We start from the raw sequence: 21,120 nt of genomic DNA, 5'->3' as shown, positions 1-21,120 counted from the left end.
CACGGGTTTATAAGTTGCTCCCTTATTTATTATTGTTTTCTGTTCTTGATTCATACTTGATTGTTATTTTGCAAGTCACTCTTTCTTTATTAACAAAAGTTTATTTTGAAGACAGTAAGAGTGATCCATATATTGTAGTATGTTTTATTTTATGTTTTTGCATTGTAATCAGCACTTGTAACTAGAAAATTTTCAGTATAACAAAGAAAAAAAGTAAAGTTTTTTAATTTATATACCATGCAATTTTACATAGCCCACCTTTCCATATTTTTGGGGAATCACTAGCCTCCACTATTGTTATCTTATAGAAGTTGAAAAAAAACTATTGTTATCTTATAGAAGTTGAAAAAAAACTATTGTCATCTTATAGAAGTTCCAGAAAGGCATAGTAGTGTAAATCCCAATTGAAGAAGAGTTTGTTCCCTAATGTGGGATAGTTTAAAAAAAACCGGCCACATCTGCAATTGCTTTGACAAGAACTTAGAATAGTTATGCTTATACATATAAAGAGCTACTAAGAAGTCGAGCTGAGTTCGTAGAGGAATGGTTACCATTTTCATTCAATATTATTCTCTCTTTTTGGAATTTGTCATGACAAATTTCTCACATGTATGAGATATAACCTGCCATGGCTTTATCTTGAAAAATTTCGACCAGCAAATTGCTTGGTTTCTAAATTAAAAGCTTATGTTGGCAAATAATCTCTTATGAAAGAACAAATAATTAATAAAAAATAGAATTGGAAGAAAAATTTGAAAAATTAGAGCAATAACTTGAAATTACCAAAATACACATGAGTTGAAAACTCTTAACATTTCTCAAGTAGTTATGTAATAAATCAAATATGCATGATGCAAACTAAATGTTTTTCGAAAAGTCTCTTAACTAGAAGATAAGGACTCCACTGAAGTCGAAAGTTCTAGGGTCTTTGGAAGCTGGAACTATTGATATCTAGAACTTAAGGAATACTAATTTAACAATCTTTTTGGAATTTCTCAAAGACATATAAAAGGCTTCATAGTGTTCTAACCAAGCTTCACAAATTCCAAATATAGAGAGAGAAGACAGAGAGGACTTGAGAGAAAGGGCACATTTTGAGAATAGGAGTTAAACCAGAGGGCGCTAGAGAGAGGTCTTAGGGGAAAAAAATGACATGTTCAGAGATAAAAGGATTTAAAGAGAGAAATGGCACATTTAGAGGGACCATGGAGTTAGAGAGAGAAATGACAAAATTATAGATAGAATATAGAAGGAGAGGACACAATTATGGAGAGAAATGGAGTTAGAGAGAGAAATGACAAAATTATAGATGGAACATAGAAGGAGAGGACACAATTATGGAGAGAAATGAGTTAGAGAGAAGGGCTAGGGGAGTTAGAAAGAGAAAAGGCACGATTAGTGAAACAAAGGATTTTAAAAAACTTAGAGAGAGGAGACATGTTTAAAGAGAGAGAGAGGAAATACATTTAGAGAGAGTGCGGTGGTTTTTGGAGAAAAAGAGCATGACTCGAGAGAGAAGGGACATGGTTAGAGCGAGTTACAAAAAAAAAAGAAAGGAGAAGATAGAGAGGGCTAAAGACATGGAAGCAAAAAAAAAAAAAAATTCTAAGCAACAAGATTAGCGAAATTCCATTGGGGGATGGAAGTTGTAGATTTTCAATTTTTTATAACCTAGAACATCGTAAAGCCAGTTTGTTATAGCATTTAAGATTATCAAATAAGAAAATGCTATAGTAAATTGAAACTTCCAGTTTATAGTACTGAAACTTCCAATTATCAAATACCGTAATGTCATGTTGTAAGTAATATTTAAATTCATATCACTTAATAATATGCAAATTCTCCTTTGCCAAATTTGAGAAATGCCCAAGGAACTGCGATGTTTGCTTCTTGAGGATGGTCTTCGAATTTACAAATTTAGGAGGACAATTAATGTCTAGAAAAAAGAATAAAAAAAGTCTCTCTTTGGCCTTTTTTTAATTTTCTTCACTTGTTTATTCAAGTCCCAACCCATCTAACTACTCTTTGAACCAGCTCTCCATATTAGAAAAGAAGAAACACGAAAATTTAAAAAAAGTATAAAAAAAAAATATTGAACTGATTGTCTAGTCCACATATTTTTTTATGAATTTCCTGTTTTGAGGCTCAGTAAAAGGCATAATTTACAGTTCAAATCAGTGGAAACAGCCAGTTAAGTCGTTAAAATGTTACACTGAGCAACCCCTTATGGGCACCAGAACCGCCGTATTACTAATGTCAAATAAGAGTCATGTCCACTTTTTTTTAAGGACCCGGTTTTTTTGCGGCCAAGCCGGCATATATAAAAATGCGGGCCTCTTAATAAACATATTTTTGAGATGGATTTTTGGACTAAATTTTTTAAGAACATGTAATCTCTAACATGGAGATCATGAATATGAATAAATAAATAAATTTTAAAAATCAGAAATAATAATTCTAGTAAGAAAAAATTTGGATCGTTAGTTTCCATTGCTTTTAGATGGAACACCTACTTGCTTCCACCTTTAAGATCGATCCTTTACACTTTTTAGGCTGTATATGTAGTCATGCTTTACACATGTCAAGGCTCCAGCAAAAGTTAAAAAATGGGCATTCTATTTGTCCGAAAAGACGGTTATTGAAAACTTAAAAATCAACTGGCACTAGAAGAAGTCAAAATCTTCAGTCCCAGTTGCATGGTTATTTCAGTGTTATAAGTTGAATATTGATGGTGTGTCCTTGCATAATCCTCATTTCGCAGGAGGGGGTGGGGTCATAAGAAATAACAATGATGGATTTGTGGCAACGTTTGCTAAACACTTTGGAGTAGCGTCTAATAATTATGGAGAAGTTCAGGTTCTTGAGGAAGGTATTCTCTTAGTTATCCATATGGGTTGCTTCCTGATACAGATAGAAAGTGATTCATTTTTGCTAGTAGATGCTATTCATAATCGTTGCAGTGCCCCATAGAAATTATGAACGATAGTTGACAACTGTCGTTCAAGGCTCTTGCCACGTATGTGGACTATTGCTCAAGTTTTTCGCAAGGCAAATATGATAGCTGATGATCTAGCTAAGAAAGCATCGACTTATGTAGGTGCAACAATTTGGCGTTGTCGTCTGCCAGACTTTCTTTCTCTTCTATTAATATATGATTTGGCGTAACTGCCCTATTATAGGGATATAAAATAATGTATTCTTCTGTCCTATTAATGAAAAAATCAGGCAGGGGCCTTCTCCCCCACTGACTTACCCAAAAAATATATATAATCATGCGGTCTAGCCCGCTTGAAATAATTTTCCTTTTTATAAAAGCATACATAGATACCATTTTACATTTAGTTCAAAGATGTCACAATCAATCTTGTTTGTCAGATTTTAAATTGGGTTATTGTAAGTGTATCATTGACTAAATTTTAGATTTTAAATTGTAAAGTGGTTGGAGATGTTTTATGAAAGGCTAGTGAAGTTCTACATTATGAAGTTGTATTCTTATGGTATAAGGTCACAAATCACCTATGGTCATGAGATATGCGATCCAGCATCGTGTGCGCCACAAAGCTTTAAAATTTTTCTTTTGAACAATGAGCCCGGTCACCTCCTGGTGAAAGGTGGTATTTGCGTTATTGTATATGTTATCGGTTAAGGCACAACTGAAAATTGACCGTTGGTTCCAATATTGAAAGGCCAAGATTAATTGTCAATAGTTGAATATTGTTCATTGGTAATGGGATATCTTATGCCTGAAGGTCATCTTGAAATAATGTTGGCATGAAAAAAAAAAAAAAAAACTACACTATTCATAATCCACCAAATTAAAAGAGAACTAGTAGTCCAAAAGCAAAAGAAAAAAAAACAAGGTGGGGTCATTATGGTAATTGACGGCAAGAAGAAGAGAGTGTGATCCCTGATCTTCCATGAATTTGAAAGGCGACGCACGCCAAAAGCAAAAAAAAGTGAATGCGGTTATTAATGGAAATGTTACCTTTAATACTCTACCCAAATTTAATTTTCAGAAAACGGAACATGTTTCCAAATGGGGGTAAGTGGTTTCAATACGAAGAAACAAACACCATTTCTAGGGTTTATGATGTCCTCCTACACTAGACTGCCCACGTAGATGCACTCGAGCTCTTAAGAAATTGCACATGCCTCAAAAATATCAGAGAGAGAGAGATGAAAATTTTTTGCCGCCTTTTATACTCAATCACCACATTTACATTTTGCAAGTATTATGAACAATGGGTTTACAGTTAAGGAAAAACTCTTCAATTACGCCACTCTGAGAAACCTAAATTCTTTTTGCCCATTTCTCTAAAGAGGATCACCATTGAGAGAGAGAGAGAGAGAGAATTCATCTTTCTTCCATTACTCTCAATGAGTAATGGTATCGATTTTTACTGCAATAATGAGAGAGAGAGACCACTTTTTAAGAGAAATATCCAGAGGAGATTTGCTATGAAAGGTAAACACTCTTCTGACGCAACCCCAAAACCACCACTCCGATTTAAGTTCAGACGTTCAAACCCACCTGGTAAAACCCCAGGTCCCGATCGATGTTTCACTAAAAAGAATCTCATCTCCACTTTAACCATCAGACTACCTTCAATAATTTCGCCAACTCTTTCCTGTTTTTCCATTAGGATTCAAAGTTTTTCATGTTTAAAGAAGAGCCAGGAACCAGTGCACCAGTTCCCTTTTTTGGTGCCTTACCTCTGCAGTCTGATGCCCATATATCATCACATCAATTACATAAAGGAAAACTCCTTGTTTGTGTAATATGTATTTGCCTTTGGCTATTTAAGGCGTCCATGCCAGTCTCTCTCCACAACTAAAGCTCTCTCTCTACACATGCACATTCCAACATCCCTTCTCGCTCTTCAACATGTGAACACCCGCCAAAACCCCAATTCTCTTTTTTCTTTTTTTTTCCGCTTTTTTCTTATTTTTTGTTTTTGTTGGAATGGTCACCCCTTTCTCTTATTCTCTCACTTTTGATTAATGCGGGGAATTGGAGATTTGAAGACCCAAATAAATTTTGTTCACTTTTGATTAATGCGGAGAATTGGAGATTTGAAGACCCAAATAAATTTTGTTCAAGATAGTGCAACTTATTCATGGGTAGCCTCTCGTAGTGTCTGCACATCGTCTGAAGATTTAGGAAGCTTGATGAATGGGGAGAGGGAAGGCCATGGCTTATTTCCCGATGTGTTGATGCTTCGATTTACTGCTTATGAATAGGCCGCACCCTCTTGATCAAAATACTTTTGGATCTCTTAAATCTCTTAATTGCAACAATTACTTGTATTAATTTGCACAAATTTCAAAATTCAGCCAAAGTTTTTTTTTTTCCTTTTTTTTTTTTTTTTTTTTTTTTTTTTTTTTTTTTTTTTTTTTTTTTTTTTTTGGCAGTTGTATCCGAATAGTCGAGATAAAACTCTGATGATGATAATGTTATATTTGCAGATAACATCAAGAAAATAGAGCTCGAATTAAGCTATTCTTAATGGGATGGAGTCAAAAGGGAGGCCATCATATTTTCCTTTGCCATAGATCAGCTTAATTATATTTTGGAAGATATAAACGGGTGCAGTTAGCCGCATCTTTACGATAAAAGTAAACCCCTACTTCAAAACCTTGGCTTTGATTGTGAAATTGAAGTTTAAAAAATGTCGCACATCTCTAAATTCTTCATAATGGATGGTCGAGATTGACTTGAAATCACTTCTTTTTTTTCTTTTTTTTTTTCTGCAAATCCATAATCAGCAAGACTGAGATAATGAATTTAATTATAGAAAAAGTTTATATAAGGTTGCAACCTTACCTCTACAGCTACGAATGCACTTCAAAAATCCATCGGAAAAGTTAGGTTTAATGTTGAAAAACCCTTTGATTGATCATCTCGACATCGAGATGTATGACCATGAAAAAAAAAAAGATTTAAAGTTTCAGAAATAGTGCGTATTACAAAATATTATCTACACCGTCTATTTTCAATATTTTCATATGCTTATAGATCTACTTGATTTTAACCATTTTTTAAATGTAAAATTTTATAATTAGATATAAAAATAGATTTTGAGATAATCCTAAGAATATTTTACATCAAAATTATATACCATGATAAAATTTGGAGGTGCACCGTACCTCTAAAACTACGGATTTTGAGGACAACAATTCCGACAAGGAGGATTTAATTTGAGATTACACTCTAATTTTTCTAGTTGGTTTTAAACACGAATGATCAGTGCAAATATTGGAGATGAATGTTCTTACCCCCCTTTCTCTATGCTTTTCATAGAATTGTCTCAGTTGTTGACATTGAGCTTTAGCTAGTTATTTGTGTAAGTTTATTATACTGAAATTAATGTAATTGCAAATAATGCAGCCCCTTTTAATCTATCTCACTCTCTCTATCTCTCGTTATGAATTGGCCTTATTATGGAAAATTAAATTTCTGTTGCTCCGTTGAGTAAATTGATTTTTATGTCTCTAATTTCGTACTTCGAATAAATTTAATACAGTTAAGTATGAAACAACTTTGACTATTATCCTTCAGACGTAATGCACCTGACCATGGATAAATATATAAAAGAGTATGACATTCTTATTCATTAGAAATATAGCAACTCCAAACAATGGTATATCTTAAGTTCAATTCCTAGCATTGAACTGCCAACAAAAAAATATATACCAACTCTAATATGGTTGGTCTCAAACCGGTTATATCAGTAATCAAGCCCAGATAACAAGAGGATGATTGTGTTAGGTAGAGCAGCTAATGTAAAAGTTTGCCGCATCGGATCGGATCGGCTCGGCTCTGCTCGGAACATGATGATTCATTGGAAATATATTGATGGTAGGGCCGCCCATGGTCCGGGCTGGACCTTGGGCTTTCGTGCAGGGCCACACGTTGAGCCCATTTTTGGGTCCAATCACGGCCTAATACGAACTTCGGTCTGGGCCCTGGGAAAGGCGACCTTTTCTCAGGATGATCTGGGCTTTTAACGGGCCTGGCCAGAAAATCCCAAAACTCTTCTAGCCTCCCTCTTTCCCTCGGCCTAAAAGCCCTCCCCGGCTTCTCTCGCTTCCATCCACCATGTCTCCCTCACTCTCTCCTTCGCCATTAGGTAAGGATTCGAGAATGGGGATAGGGTTTCAGCAGTTGGGCATGCCTTCGTAAGCACCATTGATCTTACAGGAATTATAATCCAGCCCACCAATGCCCAGATGATTGGGATCTTGTTCCAAAACTCAGGCTGCGAGCACCTACCGCGAAGGAGATGCTTTTCCATATCAATCCCTAGATTGGGTTGTTTTCTTGCTTTTTTGAAATATCTATAGAAAATGGTTCCAGAAGCTCGATAAGCTGGAGCAGATTCGCCTGAAGAAAACCCTAAACGATTGCCTTAATTGTTTCGATCTCAATGCCGAGAAGAAGATGTGGGTTGACAGCTTTGGGTACAGGGACCTTGAAATTGAGACTCAATTTGGGTTCTTTTATTTTATCTTTGGTTTGATCCATGCGGTGAAAGAAATAAATTCCATAGGGTCAGTTGAAAGTTTAAAAAATTGGGTTGTTTAGAAAAGTCTAGAAATTGGGTTTTTCTAGAAAGACATGAAATATATTTTGGAAAGAAAACGACAGAAAAAGTTTGCCTCGGGTACATTGCATAGACAATGTATTCTTGAGGCTTTTTGTCATTTTCCTGCGATTGAAATTCCCCATCCACATAAAACGCATGGAGAGAGAGTGTGTTATATCTGGACCGCACAATCACAAAATAATAAAGAAAAGATAAAAGAAAGTTCTTTCTGCCGGAGTATATTGTACAACAACTCCCACAGGTAACATAGCTACATGGGAGGATTTTTTCAATTTGAAAGTTCCTGATCCATTTAAACGTCTCTAGATAATTGTTTCCAAGATAAAAAACATATTCGGATTTCGAGGGCTTGAATACCCATTTCTTTCCCTCTAAAAACAAAGACAGTTTAGATTCAATCCTGGGACGTCATTATTTTTTAGGCACATAGAGAGCGCAAATTATTTTCTTTTTCTTTCATGTTGGTCGATCCATGCTTGGGCTTTACTCGACAGAGCAAATGGACGGCATGGACCAGTGAGAACATGAAATCTTTTCGTCAGATCTGGCCTGGAAATTTCTAACTTTTGGAAATATATTCGCATAAAAAGACGATTTATATGTGCAATGAGGTATGAGTTACCCCGTCATTTCATATGGAAACAATTCCAAAATGGACCAAACACAAAGCATCATCAACTTTGCGCTCAAATTCTTTGTCACCTGAAAAAAAAAGAGTCTTCCTATGCCTATCCAACTTTCCCTTTATTTTTGCCCTACCCTACCTCCATAACACAACATGCAATTATAACTGGCACAAGCTAACCTTGCCCTCAACTGTCCAATCACTCACAGTGATAGACAGTGCAGTTGAAGCGTTCTTCCGTTTGAGTGTCCGTCCCTAAAACTCTAAAAAAAACTAGTGTTTAAACCACAAAATGTAGCACTAAGCCAGGCCAAGGCCACCGTAAGCCGGTCAAGCCCAATCCAGTATTTTTCGTTTTTTTTCCTATTTCTTTCTAAGTCGCCTTTAGGCTTTGCCCTATAGTGACCTATGCTAGGCACAAGCTTGCGTTGGGCTTGCACTAGCATGCCCAGTTGCAAGCCCTTGTGCCCTTTTTTTTCCTCAAATTATAGGCCATCATAGAGGGCATATCAATATGATGTTAGTCATAGATTTGGAAGTCTTACCTCAATATGACTTGAATGTCATTTCTTAATTTAAAAAAAAAGAAAAGTAATTCTTCCCTCTCAGGCGATAGCACCACATAGATATCCATATTTATTCTATCATACAACAATGGAGGACACTTAAGAACAATATAGAGGGCACCTCAACACACTCTTAAGATTCAAGTGACGGATATGATTTCATATTAGATTGCCACAGCACAAACCTAAATAAAACACATGACTCTTACTGAGAGATGGTAAGAAAGCACCAAAATTATCAAATATTATCATTTGCTTCTAGCACTCCCCCAACAGCCAAAATTTTGTACTCGAAGCTTCTCTCTAAAATGAGTAAACTTCTCCTGTGACAATGGCCATGTAAAAATATCAACAAGTTGATCGATATGCTGTATAAAGCCACATGAATGGACGAGGCCGAGTTTTCTCTTTCTTCTCTCCTTTCTTTCCCTTTTCTTTCTTTTGTTTTATCTGTTGCTGTCTACGTAATTTCTAATTTCTCAATGAAATTGCAGTTAACATTCAAAGAAAAATATTAAAAATATTTTTAAAAATATTAAAAGAAAAAAAAAAGGTGTTCACTTTGTAATATAGTATCGATAGAATTATGTTAAGGGAAAGGCTTCTACACTTCCCCTACAGCATAGAAGATCTATGCTTCCCCTACCACCCATCTGCCTAATTTTGATCAAGAGAGCCACTCACCGTTTGATCTTAGATCCGACGTCTCAAAGTATTTTATTTTTAGTTTTTTTTATATACAAATTGTATGAATATAAAATTTGGTACGTGCCATATTTTCATTGGGGCGCACCTATAAAAAATATTTATAATAATTTTTCTATAAAATATAATGACCAAAATACTCCTAAAATCTTATAGGGGTATTTTGGTCATTTTATTTTATTGAAAATATATTTTTTTCTAGTGCGAGTTTAATATAGGATTGGATGTCCAAAATTTGGTGTCAAAATAGTTTATAGAAAAAATGTTAAAAATAAAATAGTATAGAGACGTGACATTGTCAGTGGGGCAATCTTAGCCCTCCATTCAGAATGGATGGTTGGATAAGAGGAAATATATAAGTTTTACATTGTAGGAAAAGCATAGAAAGCTTGCCCTTATGTTAAATTCATCAAAAGAAATCATAAAGTTTTTATTTCTACTTCATTGGCTAGGTTTGTCCTCTTCCCATCCAATTTCACAACTTATGGTTGTTGGATTGACAGTTCTTCTTCCAAAATACCAGTTTTATATATATATATATATATATATATATATATATATATATATATATATATATATATATATATATATATATATATATATATATATATATAAAACAAATTTTATATCCAATTGAAAAAGACAAAAACCATTTATTTTAAGCAACTAAATCTAAGATAGTTCATAATATGTCAAAAAAAAGCAATAGGGGCAAAAACTCCATCATAGCCAATATCTGGTTTTGCAATAATCTACTGCAATGATTTGAACCATCTGGTTTACACGTCTTTTTATAAATCCAATTTAGCCCCACTTTTTGCTTATTCATTGCTTCAATTCAGTTGATCTGTAGCTTCAATTCATTCTTTTGACTTAACTACCATTCTAAATTATTTTTTCTCTTCAATAAAGCAAATTGGCAACTCTAGTATATTTCAGTTAAAGATCTTTCCTTTCCAGGTTTTGTGGTAGAAGAATTGTCAGTGTTGTCGATGCGTCCTTGATGTTTTGTTCTAGGAATATTTTCTTCCAAGATTTCAAGAAGGGTGACAATTTTAGACCTTTAACGTCTACTGAACTAACTTTTTCCTCTGCTTCATTTTAGAGATAAAATAAAAAAGCTAAAACATGCAGATAATATTAAGACAAATAAAATTGAATACGAAGTGATAAAGCAAAGAAAGGCCTAATACTTTTTTTTTTTGTGTTTTTTAATTTAGAGAAAGGAAAACAGTGAAACAAAAAATACTAACAAATCATAAGGGGTTGAAATAACCAGTAAATGGGTTGTCAAAAGTTTTTGACATAGGTTGCAGATCTGTGCAACACAGGGTGTGTCGTGCAGCACGACACACTCTGTATCACACGTAATAGTGATCCCCAAATCAAAATTTTGGTGTCTTTTGAGGGTTTTTCTTGAGTTTTTCAACCTCTTGTATTTTCTATTTTTCTAGAAAATGCTACTATAAAATTTCATGAAGTGCTTTGAAAGTCCTTCTACACATATTTGAAGCTTGAGGGCCGCACGGTGCGTGTCAAACTGTTTACACTTGGATTTGTGCCAATCTTAAAAAAAATCAACTCAAATTCCAAGCGGAACACGTTAAATTTGTGCAATAGTAGAGAGTGTGGGATCGCTCAAATTATAGGCTTTTAAACATCAGAGATCTATATAGATTTGGTTCTTTTATGAGTCTGCCAGCTTCAAAATCTATGTATACGACCATAAAATACTCCTAAAAAAATTTTATCTGTTAAGATCACAAATTTGTAGAAAAATAATACTACATTAACAAAAATTAAACTAAATTAAGAGAACGAAAAATTACTTACCTTTAGGGACCCGAAACCTAGAGTTTCGGGCTTGGGTCAGGCCACTCTTATTGTGTCACCATTTCCTCTTTGGGTGCCTTTGCTTGCTGTAATTTGGTATATCTAAGGCTTTTTCACCTAGATTTAGGGTTAGGTAAGGTTTACCTACTTTTCCTAAGGTTAGGAGATCGTTTTCCCTAATTTTCAACGGGATTTTGGTGCTCCTAGTTTCTAATCCGAATATTTAGATTTTATATGGTTTTTAGGAAATCCTCCTGATTGTTCCTAATTATATAGGATATTTATAAGGGTTTATCCTGATTTTTGGGTTTTATTAGGATTGATCTACTAATTTTTAGGAATTTCCTAATTTATGATTTTCTAGGGATTTTTTTTGTGTTTTTAGTCTATTTTCCATATGCTTTTCTAGGATTTTGTAAGGGGTAATTACAGGTTGAAGTAGAGTTATGATTGAAAATTGATCAATTCGATCCAAGGGTCTAGATTCAGTCAAAAGTTTCAGAATTTCATATTTTTCTATAATATTAAAATAAGATGACCTATCCCTTATCATATTATATGTTTCCATAAAGTTAGGGATTTTTCTAGCCTTCCCACATTGTGAGACGAAGTTAAGGACCTCAATCTCGTGCACTATTGGTGGAGAAGACTCGAATTTGGGGTGTATGAAGTCCTTGAGGATAACCCATCGCAAGGTAATTAGTATTCACTTCTTTTCATGTTTTCTTGATCTCAAATTTGTGCTATGTAATTTTTTTTTATGAGTTGAATGAAATTTATATAAGTGGCATGCAAGTAAGAGTCCTTGCCTTATTTTTGTTTATTTGTTGATTTAAAATTTGTAATTTAGACACTTATAAGTGATCTACCTGGTATAAATAAAGATAAGCGCGTTCACATGGTCCACTTTTCAGCATCAACCCATTCCTCTCCAAACCTAAGTGGCAAAAGATGAACATTGAAAATAACATGATTAAAGTTGCAAAGAACGTAGTGAAGAGGGATACGCGAAAGTGATGCTATGATCATAGGACACCCTTCAATGCATCGAAACAACCCATATTATGAGCCAATGATCACTGCATTTAGAATAAAGGGGTTAGAATGAAACCCCTGCAACATATGAGCTCAATGGGCCAATCTTGGATGAGGAGGTGAAATGTGTGTCACTATCATGATTGATAGTTAGAGAGACAAAGTCACTCAATAAGAGTATCTAAATTTTTTATTTTATTTTCCATATGGGTTAAGGGCAATTTCTAGAGTACAGTGCATTGACAAGCAAATATCACTCAATAAATGCACAAACACCCAATCAATTTAGATGATTAGCCTTAAACATAGTTTTTTTATTATTTCTGGGCAAAGATTCCAAGGCTTCTCGGCTACCTTGTTAATTACATTTACCAATGGAGCGGCAAAACATATAGAATTTATAATAAGAAAAATATGACAAGATAAGAAGAGAAAGATCAATAAGGCATATACGTGGTTCGGCAATGGTGCCTACGTCGACGGAATGTAAACCACTATCTCATTCATGAGGATTACTCTGGTTTACCAGAGATTTATATAGTTACAACTCTTACCTTTTAGGAATCAAATCTCATTACAATTGTAGTCCCACAAAATAGGAAACTCAATAAAGTCAATATATATCCTCAATATTTGATAACTGTTAATCAATATATATCCTCAATATTCGACCCCTCAAGTTGGTACATAGATATCAATGGAGCCCAACTTGGACAGTATCTGATTGAACTTTCTCTTTGCAATAGATTTGGTAAATATGTTTGCAAGTTGGTCTTCACTTCGAACATAAGGAGTGCTTATAATTTTTTACTAAACGTTTTATCTCACAAAGTGACAATCAACTTCTATGTGATTGGTTCTTTCATGAAAAACTAGATTTGAGGCTATATGAGTAGCTGTTTGAATCATAAAACATCTCTATTGGATTGACGGTTAGGAACCTCATATCTCAAAGTAGGTATTTTAGCCACATCAATTCACTTGTAGTTGAAGTCATAGCTCTATATTCGACCTCTGCACTGAATCGAGCAACTATATTTTGTTTCTTGCTTTTCCAATAACTAAGTTTCCTCTGACTAATGTATAATAGCCAGTAGTGGACCTCCTATCAATTGGACGACATGCCCAATCAGTATCAGACTGACCAATAATCTTAGTATGACCATTCAGTTTCAACCAAACACCTCTGCCAGATGACGACTTAAGATATCTGAGAATCCTATCGATAGCATCCATATGACATGATTTAGGAGCATGCATAAATTGGCTCACAAGACTAACCGCATACATTATATCTGGTCGTGTCACTGTCAAATAAATCAATATGCCCACAAGTCTTTGAAAACGGCCCACATCTTCAAGAGGTTTTCCATTTGTTGAATTAAGCTTGCAATTAATATCAACAAGAGTGTCAACAGGTTTGACTCCTAGTTACTCAATTTATTTCAACATATCTAATGCATATTTCTCTTGAAAAATGAAGATTCCATTTTTTTAATGTGCTACTTTAATGCTAAGAAAATACTTTAGTTGACCATGATCTTTGATTTCAAACTTCTTGTGCATATTATTTTTAAGCTTCATGATGTTTTATTTATCATTATCTAATATTGTCAATATAAATTAGTACAATTATTGTACCTAAAGTTTCTCTTTTTGTGAATGTCGAAGAATCAACTGAACTTTTAAGAAACCCAAAACTCATCAAACCGGAACTGAGTTTGGCATATCATGCACGAGGTAATTGTTTAAGTCCATACAAAGCCTACTTTAATTTGCATACAAGACCTATTTCCTTTTCTTTAGAATAACTTGGAGGAAGACTCATATAGACTTCTTCTTCAAGATTCCCATATAATAAGGCATTTTTAACATCCATCTGATGTAGAGACCACCCACAATTAACTGCAATAGACAAAAGAACACAAACAGTATTAATCTTTGCAACTGCTGCAAAAGTCTATCTATAGTCAACTCCATAAGTTTGGGTTAATCCTTTGGCCACCAACCTCATCTTATGTCTCTCAACAGACTCATCACTATTATATTTGATTTTATAAACTCATATACATCCAACTGTTTTCTTTTTATTAGGTAGCTTGACAACATCCCAAGTATGGTTCTTTTCCTCTTTCATAGTCTTCCTCCACACAGGTTGAGAAATAGCATTTTGAAAATCGTTTGGCTCTGAATTATTAGAAATAGAACTAAAAAAAACAAAATAGCAAAGAGAAATATTTTCATAAGAAATATGATTTTAAACAGAATGAGAAACTGCATGGTAAGTATAAAAATCTTGAAGTCTAGAAGAAGGTTGAGATATACGAGAAGACCCATGCAAGGGGGATTGGGTGGGGCCATGGTAGAGTCTCCTTCTTCCAAACCAGCTTGGTGAGTTTCAGAGGTATCTTCAATTCTAGCTTGATCATTATGACTTTCTTCAACTTTACCTTGATCATCATGACTTATTTCGAGTGTGTCGAACACATCACTTGTACTAATATTAGACAATGGCAAATGACCACTTGAACACTCCCACTGGGTCATATTTTCCAAACGATTCTCCAATTGGTCATGAAAATAAGACTCTATTTCAACAAATTGAATATCTCTGGATATATGCATTTTTCTAATACTGGGATCATAAGATTTGCATCCCTTTTGAGTTAGAAGAGTATCCAAAAAAGATACATCTACTAGAACGTTTATTAAGTTTATCTCGGTTGTGCCCAGCCACATGAACATAAGATACGGATCCAAATATTCACAAATAGATCAAATCAATTTTTTATTTTTCACAATTTCAATGGGAGACTTATCCTTAATAATTTTATTTAGAAGTCTGTTAAATGGATAATAAGCAGTTAAAACAACTTCAAACCAATAAATTTTTGGGAACATACATCTGAAATATCAAAGATCGTACCTATTTTTCCTTTCAGCAACTTCATTCTGCTGAGATATTCCAACACACAATGTTTGGTGTATAATATCAAGATTCAATAAATACTCAGAAAAAACTTTATTCACATACTTTTTGCCATTATCAGTCCGTAGAATTCTAATATTACCATTGTATTGAGAAGAAATCAATTGGAAAAATTCTTTAAACACATGAAAAACTTCTATTTTTTATTTCAATAAATATACCCAAGTAGCACGAGACCAATCATCAATAAAAGTAACAAAATATTTAAAGACGGAATAAGAATCAACTGGAGCTGGTCCCTACACATCAGAATGTATCGAATAAAATGGTTCTTTTGAAACATGCATAGAAGACTAAAAAGGAATTCTTGTCTGTTTTGAGAATTTACAAACTTCACAAGAATGAGAGTATAAAGATAGAGATGGCATTAAAAAATTTAGAACTTTATCTGATGGGTGTCCAAATCTCCAATGCCACAGTTTGTTAATATCATAATTATCTTGACTGGCAAGTAAAACCTTATTCTCTTTATTGAATAAATATAGCTCATGAGACAGTCTTCCTTCACCAATATTCTTCCCCGTGACCCGGTCTCGAAAAGTCACAGAGTTGAGAGAAAAAATAACACTGCAAATCATGCTCTGAATAATTTTACTAACCGACATCAAGTTTGAGGAAAATGATGGCATAAAAAGAACTTCAGAGTTTTGGGATTTGAAGAAGAAATTATTCTTGCCAACACCATAGATAGATACTGTAAATTGCCAGTCATATGATATGTAACCCCTGAGTATATTATCTAAAAAAAAAATATCACAGGAAGGCATAGAAGCAGAAGGGTTGCTTGTGTCCGGGAATAGAGAAGAAGGATCTTGTATGGAGGAAGAGCCATTGTTGTTACTTGCTTGTTGATAATGATCACAGTTGCAGTAATGGGATTGAGCGGTAGATCTGTTGGAATCTCTACCTCCTCCATTGTTTTGAAGCTCTTTTGTTTCATATTTCTCATTATTAGCAACTAGGGGAGATTTTTCAAGAATTTTTTTAAAGGTTTCAAAACCAAGATTCATTATTTTCTTCCGAGTTATATATCCAGATTTTCCTAAAAGAGAACAAAAAACAGCTTTTGACCAAGATAATTAAGTTCATTCAAACGAATAATAGTAAGTTTTATGCTGGAGTTATTTTCTGAATCTACCATTATAAAAGGATAACAAGAATCATAAGACTGACCTAATCGATAGCAGGGGCAATTAAATAATAAAAGATGCCTCAATAGTAAACAACCGATGACACAAATGAGAAATATTGTTTCTCTTTCTAAAAATCGTCAATATGCATCCAACAACTTGTGAACAAAATACTCACAATCGAAATAACGGGTTGCTTTCCTTCAAACCAAATCTTATAAATATTGGATCCGTAAATATTCCGAGAGAAAAAGTACCATCCAAATAGCAAACCTTGAGACAAATATTTGCAAAGCAAAAGAGTTTGCGAAAACACACTTGCAAATCAAAAACCTTTGCAAGAAGGTGAACGTTAACCTCAAAGATGCCAAGCGTTGATAAAGGATGAAGCACCAAAGGGGTTATTGCACCAAAAACCCTTGCAAAATTGGCGGCTTAAATCATGGGTTGAAAATTTTTGGAACCAAAGATGAGAGCTCTCTCTATCAACGGCCAACAATAAAAATTCCTGCTTTCAATGTTTTGCAAGACAATTCCAAGATAAAATCGTTGCAGAGCCTTTGGCACCAGTTTACAAAGCATGTAAAAGCACAGCCAAGTTTGCAAAAGTCACGGCCATAGAAAAACTCACGAACAAGTAAACCTCACGGCCAAAGCAAACTCACGGAATTAATAGGCACGGAAAATAACGATTATAGATAGCTAGAAAGATCCACGCTCACCACACAAAAACCAGTATAAATCGACTCTAGACCCTTTTAACACTGGTGTCAAGACTTCTGCTTTGATACCATGTAGAATTTGTAATAAGAACAATATGATAAGAGAAGAAGATAAAGATCAACAAGGCATCTGCGTGGTTCGGCAATGGTGCCTACGTCTACGGAAGGTAATCAAGTATCTCATTCATGAGGATTACTCTGGTTTACCAGATATTTATATAGTTGCAACTCATCCCATTACAATTGGAATCCCACAAAATAAGAAACTCAATAAAGTCAATATATATCCTCAATATTTGATAACGATCGACAAAACACCCATGTTTACTTGATTACAATTAGTAGCAGTTTGAAAGGAAATATACAAGGTACTTTCTTCGCATACAGAGGGCCTTCGGTCTTGCTAAATCCACTTATTTTCTTGTATACATATGAATTTTTATGTCTCTATGTATGTGTATCACAGATAAAAGATGAGATGCTCAATGATACCCAAGGTCGAATTCTCAATTGTTGTGTAATACCCATCTCAACTTCACTTAATAGGAGTCACAAGCATCCATGGTGATTTCTAAAAGACCAAACCAGCTCTGAAAATGGCTAAAAAGACTTGCGAAACCATGACCGGATAGCTCTGAAAATGGCTAAAAAGACTTGCGAAACCATGACCGGATTGCAGGTGACTCCATGATTATTCAGCCTGGTAATCTCTTAGCAGTGGAGAGGAAGAACTCAAGCTCCTATTTTTTAGAAAAAAAACAAATAAATAAAGCAGGATGCAGATAAATCAAGCTCTTGAATTTACAATGGAAACCATAAGTAGAGAAGGGAATTATAGGTATTGTACAAATGCTGGCCTTTAAGAATTTGAGACATCTTTAGTGGTATACAATCGAATTAGCCACCTTAAATTAGGTTTAGACTTGAACCTTTGAGCCTATAGAGGTAAAAGGCTCTTTGCCTAATGCCGTCTTGGCTGCAATAATTGCCAAATTTGCTTGTACTTATTTATGAAGACCACATAATGTTTTGAAAAGGTATACGAAGAGGCCATCTAGGTCTGTCATATTTCAAATCAGGTAATTGTGAGTTATTGATTACAATTAAAGCTCAAAAAAAAGATCTAGTCGCTAAGAGCAATTATGATCTCTAAAAAATAAAAATTAATAAATAATAAATTAAAAAAAAACACTACAAGGTGTTGTCATTTTGCAATATTATTGTTATTAAGCCATGATTTCCCAAATACACACATACATTCTAATATAATTTGATGAAAATGATTCATCCGTAGCATTGTTCGTATAAAAAAGTAAAATAAAAGTGACGATGGTTACAAATGAAAAGCTAAAAGCCTGACATTAGTTACAAAAGCTTACAAAACAAGATTCTTGTTTGATTAATAAGATTTTTGTTTGATTAATAAGAGTAGGGTTTTGGTACTTCAGGGGCCACACTTGTTAGAGTGAATCCCTTGGATATTCATACTCCATAAAAATGGCTGCTGCACCAGTAAACTCAGAACCTCTTTCTCTCTCTATAGCTGCATATATGTCTTTTTGGAGATGGGAGAAAATAAAGAGAGAAACAAGAGGGAGCAAGATAGAAAGATGTCTCCTTAGAGAGAGGAAAATGATGAGAGAGAAAGAGGGAGAGACACCATTTTAGAGAGAGAAATAGAGCGCCGAGGGGACGGGGACTACCAATCGATTGTTTCCAATGCAATCTGCAACATCCAGATTGTGCAGACATGTCAGCGCAACCGCCAAACAGCCTAAGTATCGCTAACATGAACTTAATGTAAGAATGGTGCTGGCATAATGGTGGTAGTGCTACCTAAGCTCCAAATAGAGAAAATTGAGCCTTGCCAAACTAAAATGGGTAAGGGCCTGCAATCCCGACAGATCTACCCGAAGGAAAAACATGAACTCAACATTCCTTATGAGAGCACCAGATAAAAATAACATAATACAGTAAATCATCCACAAGACTAAAACTTAGTTTTAGCAACGGTAATTATTTAAATTTCCCTTTTTTTAGATAGAAAAGGAAAACACTTTATGTGTCATCCAAGCATAAGAACTGAGAAAGAAGAGGCACCTGCGCTTCACATCCCCGCAAACGCCTGTGGTTTTTTATCAACCTTTTAAAAACTGAAACAGAGATAAATAAAAGATAGAGAGAGAGAAAAACAAAGAAAAATGAATTTTGGATTGAGGTAATGAAGAAGCGTATTCTGCACAAGATCACGCGTTTAACCATGAACAGCGCATCGAGGTACAAGTCTATCATTTTTCTTCTTCTTCATCAGAAAACCATTCTCCCTGTTCCCTTAATTTCCTTCTCTTCATCATCAAACCAATGGTAATGTCTTGCGTAAAGATAGACAAGGACCTTGATGCAATGTATATGACCGAACTGCGCGATCTTGAGCAAAATATTCAAATCACAAAAACTTGAAAATCTGCTCATTAACAGTCCCTAATCAACCTGCAAATGAATAGAAAAATAAAGATGAATAAGCATTGAGAACTTTGAACCAGGAATAAAAACAATGACAATTTATAAGAGATGAACTTAGGAATCAAGAGTTAGATATGTTTTTCCTATCTTCCTCTAGGTTATTGCTATTCTCACTGAAACCATTGATCAGGAAACCAAAGAAAAAGGCATAGATACATAAAATGGGTGCATGCAGGAATTCCTCCTGTTGGCACTAACAAATAGAGAACTGTAAAATATATTTTCAGGTTACTGACCTGAAAATGGGCCTTAATCTCAAAGCCCTTAGGGATCTCTATTTATATTGGCTTAATGCATGTGGAGACAGAGAGAGGTGGTGGGTTTTAATTTTTTTTAGTTTTAGTAGGATGCAGTGGAAAACGGTTCCCCAGGGTGTGCTGGACCAGGGTCTTTAAAGGGCAACGTACCGGTTAGGGACAATTACGATAATACCCTTACAATATTTGTACAACTCTATAATTAAGAAAGTTTCATCAATATGACTCACAAGTCCCTTCAAGGTTGGGGGCATATGTCATGTTTCCTAATACTGTTTATCCAAAAAACTATTTTAACTGTCAAATGCTTATTACCATACATTGTTTTTCAACAACCATCATATATTTTCCATAAGCACCAAAAAATTGCTTTATTTAAAGGGTAATTAGCCTCCCTATTCTTACACTTTTGGGGACATGCGCACCTTGGGCTAGCAATGGGGTTGGTGACTGGCCCAGCCTGGTCGTAAAAAAGTGGGGCCTAGGCAACAAATTGGCCGGAGGGTTGGGCTAGGGCCACTGCCATCCCAGTTCGGCCCTACCCTCTTTCTTTCTTTTTTTGCCTGCCTTAGTGGCCAGGGCTGACCTAAGCTGGCCCTATAGGGAAAAGGGCCGGGCTAGGAGGCCGGGCCCTTGCGACCATTGGGTAAAATGGTAAATATAATGAAAGGAAAAAATATTGTTCCTCTTGCTATAATTGGATAAGCCACGTCTTCTTCACTTCGGGTGTAGGGGTGGAGGAGAAGAAAAAGAAATAGGGTTAGGTCAATTTTCCATGCATTGGAGAGGTGATGCATGCCGAAAAGCAAAAAGAATGATGTGGGTCCATTATTGGAAACATTTTCCTTTTAAATTCATTAGTAAACTTATAAAGGAAAATTTGCGCCAATCACTGGTTTTGGCAACTGTTGGGCGAAAAATCAAAACCATCTTTAGGGTGCATGATTGCCCCTATCCTGCATTTAGGTAGTAGGTGCATTTAAGTCCCAACAAAAATATAGTACCCCTAGCCTGGGTGAAAATTTTTATTTGTTTTGATTTTTATGGATTTTAGGTTCGTAATGACAATATATTGAAATCAAAAGCATATGATTTTGATAGATTTAGATCATGAAAGACTTAACCTAT

The 21,120-nt window shown here is 34.8% G+C and overlaps 3 long non-coding RNA genes across 3 annotated transcripts; 1 reads left to right on the top strand and 2 right to left on the bottom strand.

The window, feature by feature from the left end:
• The first annotated feature begins 4,459 nt into the window (after positions 1 to 4,459).
• Positions 4,460 to 7,810, top strand: LOC148782823 (uncharacterized). Its single transcript, XR_016051012.1, has 2 exons — positions 4,460 to 4,887; positions 5,467 to 7,810. It is a non-coding gene; the product is annotated as an uncharacterized LOC148782823 (long non-coding RNA).
• Positions 7,811 to 8,931: 1,121 nt separating this feature from the next.
• On the bottom strand, positions 8,932 to 11,397 carry LOC148782822 (uncharacterized). The gene is made up of 2 exons (XR_016051011.1): positions 11,337 to 11,397; positions 8,932 to 9,121 (listed from the first exon to the last, which is right to left on the bottom strand). It is a non-coding gene; the product is annotated as an uncharacterized LOC148782822 (long non-coding RNA).
• Positions 11,398 to 17,471: 6,074 nt separating this feature from the next.
• LOC148782821 (uncharacterized) lies at positions 17,472 to 19,978 on the bottom strand. Its single transcript, XR_016051010.1, has 3 exons — positions 19,049 to 19,978; positions 18,873 to 18,938; positions 17,472 to 17,952 (listed from the first exon to the last, which is right to left on the bottom strand). It is a non-coding gene; the product is annotated as an uncharacterized LOC148782821 (long non-coding RNA).
• Positions 19,979 to 21,120: the final 1,142 nt, after the last annotated feature.

This window comes from Amborella trichopoda, chromosome 3 (genome assembly GCF_054954075.1).
Source record: "Amborella trichopoda isolate Santa Cruz 75 chromosome 3, AtrichopodaSantaCruz75HAP2 v2.0, whole genome shotgun sequence".
In the NCBI taxonomy this organism is placed as follows: domain Eukaryota; kingdom Viridiplantae; phylum Streptophyta; class Magnoliopsida; order Amborellales; family Amborellaceae; genus Amborella; species Amborella trichopoda.
Note: the sequence above shows the minus strand (reverse complement) of the source record. Positions and strands in the feature narration are given on the sequence as shown.